The following is a 9,944-nucleotide window of genomic DNA, read 5'->3' as shown; positions in this document are numbered from 1 at the left end:
TAAAATCAAAGTGATTTATTTTTTGAGTGTAGCAGAGCGGTCTCTGCCAGAAAATTTGGTGACTGGGAAGGCGTGATATTTAATCCTGCGACCTCTAGATGTGATTATTGCCATCAAAGCATCAAATTGTAAATTTTGCCACCTGGGAGCAAACGCTTACTTGACAGCCAGCGTCAAAATTTTTATTCTCTCGCTCGTATATGTGTTGGTGTTGCGTGGGCATTTTGCTTGCGCGATGTCGTCGTCGTGTCTTGCTTGTTGAAAATCTCTCTCGCGAGTGCAAAGCACTTGGCAAAAAACCCGTACGAAAGCCCGTGCATGTCCAGCAGCGTAGCAGCAGCAGCAGAACCGTACCAGTGGTGGAGTTGGATTGTTGCAGAGAGTCGACCCCGTCAGACAGACAACCTCCAATAAGCAAAAGTCGTGTAGTCATCAGCAAAAGTGAAAATTTTCAATCATTCCGCTCGCATTGTTGGTCCCTTTTGTCGTGTACAGTTTTCGTTTCGTGCTTAGTAACGGTTTGGTCACATTTTGGAGGAACAAGTGCTTGGCGATTTTCGGGAATAGGATTTTTCCCCCGGGCTCGGGAGTGCCAATTATTTTGTCGGACGGAAGGTGCAGCAGCCAACCACTTCGACAGTGGGAGGATTGCGTGTTGAGGAAAAGTTTCGCTTTGTGGGCCATAAATTGAGAGGAGAGTGGTTGGGGATAAAGTGCAGAAGAAAAAGCTGTAAGTAAAGTGCATGTTGTTGCGAGAAAGAAGAAAATGGGAAGCAAAATTTGCAATTTATTTCAGTGACAAGTTTGGCTAATGGTTTGTGATGTGGTTCTGGTGGAGGTAAAGTGATATAAATTTTGAAAGATTCAGGCGGCCCGAAGCAGGATAGTGCCAAATAAAAAAAAGGATTGCAATCCTCAGGAAAAACCCGTGAAAAGATATTTTTTACCGCGAATGTGTAGTGCTTCGTGTTTTCCATGTTGTGTATCTGTGCGTGGTTTGTTTTGCAATCGTATTGAGCTTTTTTCGTATCCAACAACCTAACTTCCACATCAGCTGCTTCATTTGGAACACCACCGTTTAGCAAGAAAGAGAAAAAACGAAAAACAACAAACGCAACCCCGAACAGAAGAAACTATTGGCAGCGTTGGCAACAGCAGCACCACCACCAACAACAACAAACGCGCGGGTGAAGGTAAAGAAGACTTTGGTTGGGCCAGAAGACGAACCAAAGTTTCTCTTCATTAAAACCCAATTTTCTGCTGGTTTTGGTGTATGTGAATGTCGAAATATGACGTGTGCAGCTTTTTGACACAGGTGAGCCCCCCAAAAACGAAAACAATGGATACAGTGTGGCCATCTAGTTATACGGGAAATGGGGGTTGGGGGGGCAAAATGAAATTATATGTAAAAATTATACTTAAACAGGAAACTTTAAGTATAGTTTCTTTTGTATCGAATATACAGGTTTCAAACAGCGATTCTGAGCGTTTTAAGCGTTATCTGTATAACTTTCACAATTATTTAGAAAAACTTTGAGTAAGCGCACAAACAAGTAATTCTTCGGTAGTTTAAAACATTACGTTTGTCGCCTTTTTGGAAAACTGGAAGCAAGTGGAAAATTTCTAGCGTGTAGGAAACTTACTTTTTCTGAATCGAAAGATTGAACAGCATAGCCAGCGGATTACAAGGAGTTACTGCATAGCGCTTTAGCACCGACGACGGAATACCTTCAGAACCAGTAGCAAACGATAGATTTAATTTTGGCATGACAGGCGCTACCATGTCCTCTGTTGTATCTGTAATATTGAAATCAAACATCAAAAGGCATCCCACACGTTGTTCTTCTATCTTGATCGAAGGGGCGGAACAATCCTGGAATACTTGTTTAAAGTACACTGCAAGCAAATTGCACTTCTCGATTTTAGTGCAGTCAGCTGAATTTTCCTAAAAATATGGAGCGCGGTAGATCAGTTTCATTTCTTTTGAAATTGACAAACGTTCAAAAAAGTTTTGGATTTCGACGAAGATTCTCTTCGGTGCTCTTGCCATGATGATTGTACAGAAAGCAGTTTTCGTGGCGATACAGGAGGCTTATGACGTTCAGTTGTTTGAAATACGGCAACCGGGAACTGCAATACTTCCAAAGGGCAGTCGATCCAACTACGGATTACAGCGGCGCTGAAATACTCCACAGCTTCCTCAATACTGGTGACCTAATCAGTAAAATGTCAGTTGGTGATTAAGAACATAGCGTTCAATTTGACAAAAAAACGGTACAAAGAAATTCCAGAGAATTTGAGACGGGAGGTTCTTCATAGACAATTTGAGTAGGCAGATTGAATGCAAACCTAGGATACTAGGAGCAGACTGATCACCATCAAGATCAATCAGAGGCTCGATGGGCGACACTACTGTGACAGGTAGAGCAATATCATTCGCGAAAACAGGATCCAACAGACGTTCGTTTAAATCTAATTTCAGAGCCCATGTAGGTTGAACCCATCCAGGAGTGCGCAACAGGCAGCCGGCATATGCGAAACCAGCTAGTCAACATACGGTATGTTTCTCTCCGAGAAACGCCACTGCAGATTCGACTGGTTATATTCTTCAAATAGAATAACAGGAGTGTAGGGGCTACGCTATCGAACTACGTTAACATTGATACCGCGTCAAATCTTTGATCAGGAGGCGTCTGTGTGCGTTTTGCGGAATATCAACAAGCGTATTGAAAAATTGTTTTTTGGGGCTGTGCCAACGTAAGGATTCGATTCACACTCACAAAAACGCGACGAGAGATGGAACACACCACTTTTTAACGTTAGAGCCGAATAAAAAATAGGAACCAAGGATCTGCTAGCCGTTTTATCTAAAATTACTTAGTCCTTTCAAACTGTCCTAAAAGCATGGTTACCAAGTCGCATACAAAAGTGATAACACGTTGAAAGACCTCTTGTGTAACCTAGAAGACAAGGTTCCAACCGATCAAAAATCGGGGATCTACCAAATCGCCTGCAGAGATTGCCCCGCAGTATACATAGATCAAACCCGCCGAAAACTCGAAGCCCGCATTCGAGAACACAGAAATGCTGTTGACCAAGAAAGAGTCAATGACTCCAGGGTAGTGGCACACATATAGCCTACAACCAAACAATAGACTGGGACAGCGTGAAACTTGTAAAAAGTGTGCGGAAAGTTGCACACCTGAACACGTGGGAATCCATGTACATAGCCAATGCCGAACATGCGCTTATGAACGAAGACGACGGGCCAATGTAATCACCTCCTGTCAACCTGACAAATCTACAGTAAGTTTTGTAATTTACTCTCGACGATTACTGCACGCATCAATATCAGCGTTTAGTTTAAGCGATACTGCTATCAAAACGCCCCCACCGAGAATCTTACGGATGTTCAAGGGAGTCCGATCATTACTAAAAACGGCATATTGATGTCCAAACAGCTGTGCGCAATAGATTTGGTTATTCAGTGAGATTCCGCCGTAATCAGCTTCCGAAAAAGCTAGAAAAAATGCGTCGATTTTGGTCCTTAATCCACGTTCATTTTGATAGTATATACGGAGGCTACTGGAATGCGAGAAATTATCAGGTACAGCAGGCTCAAAAACGTTTTGCTCGCCTGGGATAGCAGGCAGGAAGCCCCCTCTGCCATCACCAACCTCAGAACCGGAACATCTAAATAGAAACATGTCAGCGGAGAGCGTATCTATTTACTCAAGTCAACATAACAAAAGAAAACAATCGAAAAAATCAATCGAATCCAGACGCAATGCATAAGCAATCCATCGGATATGCAAGAGATCTTTGAACAAAAATTACCTGAGGCTTCTTATACGATAAAGAGCAAAACAGCTAACTCTCTAAAAAGATGGTGGAATTAGGAAATACATCAAGCGCACGACGAAAAACGAAGGAAGCTAAAACTGTTTAACAAGAACAAAACTTTACAAACGCAAATAGATCTACAAAAGGCAAGAGTAATTTTTAAAATGAAAGCTAGGAGGGAAAAACGCAAGGACGATCGAGAAATGAAAGAAAAAATTGACGAATCTCCTCCAACAGGACAGATCTGGAACATAATCCCAAACATTGATACGGCATTAACAGTAAGACAGAACATTTTCCCCCGCACCAATTAGCTAAACGCTTTATGGAACAAACATAAAGCAAAAAACACAACGCTTGTTTTTCCGTTAGGACCATACCAGGCCTCAGATGATAAACCAGCTGAAGCTCCACTATCCTTCGAAGAATTCTCGAAAGTTCTGTTCTTGAAAAATTACCGCTCCTCTCCAGGACCAGACGACATATCGTTCAGATTACTAAAGGGCCTAAAATTAAACATCCTAAGGGAAGTTTGTGATCAATTAGGTGAGGAATGGCACACGAAAAACATTTCGGTAAAATGGAGACAAAGCGAACTAATACTCCTCCAGAAACCTAACAAAGACTCAATGGATGCGTCAGGGAAAAGAGGTATAACGCTAATGAATGTCTTCTGGAAGACGATCAACACTGTCGCCTATATAGTATGTCAGAACAAAGACAGTTATTTCCGGAGCTGCCATTTGGATTTAGGAAAACCCACTCAGCAATTAGTTGTGTAAATTACTTAGTTAACACAGTTAAAGAAGCCAAAAATAACAGAATAAGCACCATCGCAATTTTCTTAGACGTGGAATTAGCTTTCGACACAGTGGACTGCCAAAAACTGCTGACAATTCTACAGAACGAAGGAATTCCAAAAGAAATAATCGAATGGCTATATGAGTACCTAAGAATATCTATCTATCTTCGCTTTTATTTAATTTGTACACTGCTGGCTTACATTCCTTCGAGGAAACAGGCGTAGTACTAACACAATTCGCGGACGATTTTGCGGTGGAAGTGACTGCAGATAGCACCAAGGTGGTAGACAAGGCAAATAGGTACCTGGAGAAAATTAGACAAAGCCTGCAACATTAATTAACCTCACGAAATGTGTGGTATTTAATTTCAGCAAAATCGCAGATACCAGTATCAAACTACGCTTACAGAACGAAGATATACAACTGCAAAATACGCATAAGCAGCTCGGATTTCTCGTAAACCGTGGGATGAACTATAGGAAGCACATAGAAGAAATAACGAATAAAAAGCAATAGAAAAAGACCGGCAAACCCTGAAACCTGGTAACGACAAACCGACGAAAATTAGAATTCGTACTGAATGCATACGTAAGAGTGCCCATGCGATACCTAAGGTCAACACCAGTCAACGTTATGCTAGCTGATAGTGGAGCAATGATAATGGAAATAAGAGTAGAGTGGCTGGCACAGAAGGAAACTTTTTATCGGATTCAACCCCAACCGGAAGTTCATCGATGAAGTATTGGAAGAAAAAGTAACGAAGCGTATATGACGATATTGGCAGAAAAACACATGGACATACTGTACCAAATGAGGAGCTACAACGAAACCATGTGAACCGAGGGACAAAGAACCAAAAATCGCGAAATCAACGTTAGAATGAAACTACTAACCAATGAAGCTAAAAAGGAAAATATATCAGGCACGAGATGGCAAGCATTGGCTACAGAAACGATAACTAACGATTACTAAAAGTTCAACAAAATATATACAGATGCCTCGAAAAATGCGAACGGAGTGACAACGGCCGCATTAGACATACAGGACCAAATGAGTAAAACCAACAAGATAAACTCGAACGTAAGCATCACAAACGCGGAGCTCATAGCGATCCGCATGTGCAACAAAAAAAACTACAATTTCTAAAAGTGCATGCGAAACGATCAAAAATAGAAATGCGGTTTACACAAACCACATAGTTCTAGATATCATCAAATCGCTATATCAATCTTAGCAACTCGAAAACCAGATAAGTGTCCAATACGTACCAAGTCACGTCGGTATAATTGGTAACGAGAAAGCCGACATGCTGGCGGTACAAACTACTGCTTACCCGCAAAACAACTTCGAAACGCTGACGTTGGGAGACATCTTAAAGCTAGCCAAGAAAGAAATTTGGAACAGCTGGGTAAGAGGATACCAAACAACATCATCGCGCACATACTATACGACTGCGCGTAAAGTGGATGATGACCAAATCATATTATAAAATTCTAGACAGCAAAAAATCATTGAAAAATATACTCGAGGAAAACAAAACGGATGAATTAAAACGAATCACAAGTTTTCTACAAGAAGCAGATGTAAACTTCTAACGCATAGACAACTGAACATCGAAAACCAAGAACAAAACGAACGGCGAGATGGACCACTTCAGGTCTAAAGCGATAACAAAAAGATGGGTGGGTAATGTCAGAGACATAACCGGAGTGAAGTAGAATACACTTTAGACCGGTAAATTCTGCTCTGGAATAAGCAATTTCTATGCGACTTTGTCGACTTTAGCACATTCATAGTTTATTTGGAGTATTTTTGGAATTATCAAGTTGACAATTTGCAACATTCTTTGAAAATATTGTTGAACTTTTATGAATGAAGGCACGCAAACGAGCGTTTGACCGTCGTCCTACTACCAGCATCAGAGAAGTAGCAGATCAGCATTTTTCGCTACATGGCCTGTACCAAACAAACCGCTCGTAAGTCCACCGGAGGCTCCCCGCAAGCAGTTGGCAACAGCCCCCTGGCAACCCTATACCATATATATGGAGTTTGACAGCGACCGACATATATGGGGTGTTATAGCTATAAAGCCCCAAACAAAGAATTATGTTCGGCACTATGCTCGATATTCAAGCATTCCACACGACGTTTTGCATCTCGTGGGATGATTTAATAATTTAATTTAATTGACATTTTGTAACTAAATACAGCTTCTAATCATTCGGTTCAAAATCAATGTTTTGCCTTTCATGGCAGTGATGCTGGCTGTACAGAGACGTCGTCCTTGACAGGGGGCTGGTTGGCAACGAAGGCCGTGTAAAAGTGCCCCAGTCACGGTTGGCGTTAAGAAGCCTCATCGCTACCGAACAGAAACAGTCGCCCTGCGAAAAATTCACAGCTATCAGAAATCGAGCGGGCCTAAATTGTGACCCAAAATAAACCACAAACCAACAAGTTCTTTTCAGGACCAGCCAATTATAAAGCATTTTTATTATAAATGAAATTTTCCATTGCCTTACAACCTCCCTCCCCCTTTCCACCCGGCTTGAATAACTATCAATCTTGATGATGCTGTGCGGCGGGGGCACTAGTTTTTATTATAGTGGAAAATTTAGGTTTGCGCGTTTTTCCCAAAAGTTTTTTAGCTGTGCGTTTTCAAGGAAGTTGTAGTTGAATTCAAAATAAAATAGTTTATTTCTATTGTCAGAGATGGACCTTCCAACGAAAACTAGTCTGGCTCGCTCTGAATCGAATTGTATGGACCAACCACTGCTTTCACAAAATCTGTTATTTTCAGTAATTGAACATTCTACACAACTAGTCACAACTATTTCCAATCAGCGCAAAAATCGAAGATTTTCATTCAGTACAATAGCAGATTTTCACTTTTAGAAAAACAGGCAACATTCTGGCCGAAACGGAGCACCTATATCGAAACGTTAGAAAACGTTCCATTTTTGTAAATTGAATCATTACACTAACCTGTCTACAAATCACACAAATAACTTTTTTATTTTGTGCCATTCTACTTGAAAGCGACGGTATTGTTCACAAGTGGCTCACCCTTGGCAAGCCACTTTCTGATGCTTGTAATAACAAAATTTCAATTTCATTCTTTGTCGATAAATTGATGGCCCTGAAAAGGGCCTTTTGTTTGGGCAGTGTTCGGAATTTACTTGGAGCTGGAGTATATGGTAATAGTTTTGGTGCCATCGAAGACGGCGTGATTGGCTAACTCTTCTAGCAGTAGCAAACGGACGACGGTTTGAATTTTGCGGGAGATGCTGCAAACAAACTGCTGCATGCTGATGCTGCAAACGAACTGATCGTGAACAACAGCATGCTGAGTTTTTATACCTGACTACAGCACAATGTAAGCTCGTCCTTTTTTGTGTTGTCCTCAATATGTGTTTTTCGTAGCTCCACCCCTTCGTTGGTCGACCACATATTTTTGATAAAGAACAAAATTGAAATTGTGTTTTCAATACGGAGGTTATCGAACACTCAGGGTAAAGAGAGTAATGTAATACGGCACCTTGGTAAAATGTTTGAGAATTGAAACCTTTTTTGAATGCGCCTAGTAAAAATGTTTTCCACTTCACTCCAGTTTGTTTCTGACCATATTTGCAATTTGCGTACTGAAATAAATCATAATTTAGGGTTTAACATAAATTGCTCTCCAGGGAGAAACAGTCCATGAAACAGAAAATGCAAACTTATTCTTTGAAATGATTTTGGTGGCCCTGAAAAGGGCCTTTTTTATAATGATACAAGTGAGTTCTACCTTTTCAACTTCCAAATCCATACAAAGTGCGTCCCTGCCGCTTCAGAGTATAGACGACATTCATTGCCGTTTTGCGTTTGGCGTGTTCAGTGTAGGTCACGGCATCTCGGATGACATTTTCTTGCACACCATCATCATTCGTAGATTAAATCGAAGCTGCATTTTACACCACCACGACGATCCAGACGCCGAATGGCGGATTTGGTGATTCCCTGGATTTTATCACGAAGAACCTTTGCGTCACTTGGTACGGGAAAGCAAACATGATACCGCTCATTGTACCGTCCGGACGAGCATGTTGCTCGTGTGGTAAGCGAGCACCCACTGATACAAAACAAGCTCGCGTGACCTGTATATATAACATTCCCGTATGTAATGAAACGCTTACATGCTCCTTTTTGACGGCTCCGCGCGGGATATGCTGGCAAATTGCGCATTTTCCTCGCTGTTTTCTGAAAATCCTTGTTTTGGTTTATTTATAGTAGTCGCAGTAATTCCGAAATTTAATACGAAATACGTGCACAAATTTCCGATCAGATAGTGCAAAAATATTGCGATTTCGTCCAGTAGAACGGAAGATATTCGCATTTCAAATCTGGGAAAATTTCTCAACTGAAATTTTTGAAACGGGACTCCATATTGAAACGTTAGAAGTATTCTACTTCAAAAAAAAAGATTTATCTATCTCGCCGCAGCCGCACACATCTGTAGCACGTAAGAATATTTGGAAGCCTTTCTGGAGACACCAGAATGGCGAAATGTGCTTACAAATCAACCAACTGGGTATCTCTGCCCGGTTATCAGCGGAACGACTGGTTAGACGTTTCGTGGCAAAGGGCGACGAATGAGAAAAGCCAGGCTAGAGGCCGAATGATTGCAGCGGCAGCCCAAAAGAAAACTTCATCCGCGCAAGAAACGTAGGTACGCGAAATCGAAACTAGTGAAATCAAGGGAAAGTTTGGCAACGAACGACGCCCCGGGAATCTTCCGACAGATTATACAGGAGTGGCGGCCAGGAGGAAGGAGCACTTCGAGTTATTAGTAAACGAACGAAAAAGCGTCGAAAACGCAAATAAAGATTTAGTATGATGAATAAGCAGGCCCGTAGCCAGGATTTTGTTTCGGGAGGGGCTTGAAAATTATTGCATAAATGTATAAATTCTGATGACTTGAGATAGTCACAGTAAACTGAATGTAATTATGAAATGTTCTTAGTGAAAACAATTCCATAACTAAGACAATAGACACTAAAAACCCTAAAAATATGTTGTCTGTTACAAGAAAAGCTATAGTGCATCGACGAATTAAATTTGATTATCATTAGTTTATAAGTTAGAAATTTCTCTCAAGATTCATCAAGAGATCAAAGTATTTAGGGCTGATTGAAAATGCTACGCATTCTAGACTACACGTTTACAAGGTGTAGAAGACGCTAAATTGGAATGAGTACAAAAATATCCAAAAACCCGCCTAACGAAACTTTACACGCATTTGCTAAACAGGAGAACGAAACC

At 41.1% G+C, this 9,944-nt stretch overlaps 1 protein-coding gene across 6 annotated transcripts in view; it reads left to right on the top strand.

The window, feature by feature from the left end:
* The first annotated feature begins 257 nt into the window (after positions 1–257).
* The window catches only part of LOC131677154 (ecotropic viral integration site 5 ortholog), an 83,249-nt gene continuing 73,562 nt past the window's right edge, over positions 258–9,944 (top strand). The window contains exons 1-2 of one of the 6 annotated variants that reach the window (XM_058956823.1): positions 260–730; positions 797–1,315. The gene's annotated coding sequence lies outside the window, so the exon portion shown is untranslated. Of the gene's footprint in view, positions 1,316–9,944 lie in introns of all 6 variants that reach the window. The other 5 variants (XM_058956827.1, XM_058956826.1, XR_009303293.1 and 2 more) reach the window with 5 other exon arrangements.

The sequence above is a fragment of the Topomyia yanbarensis genome, chromosome 1 (assembly GCF_030247195.1).
Source record: "Topomyia yanbarensis strain Yona2022 chromosome 1, ASM3024719v1, whole genome shotgun sequence".
NCBI lineage: Eukaryota > Metazoa > Arthropoda > Insecta > Diptera > Culicidae > Topomyia > Topomyia yanbarensis.
This window is presented reverse-complemented; position numbering and strand designations above follow the sequence as displayed.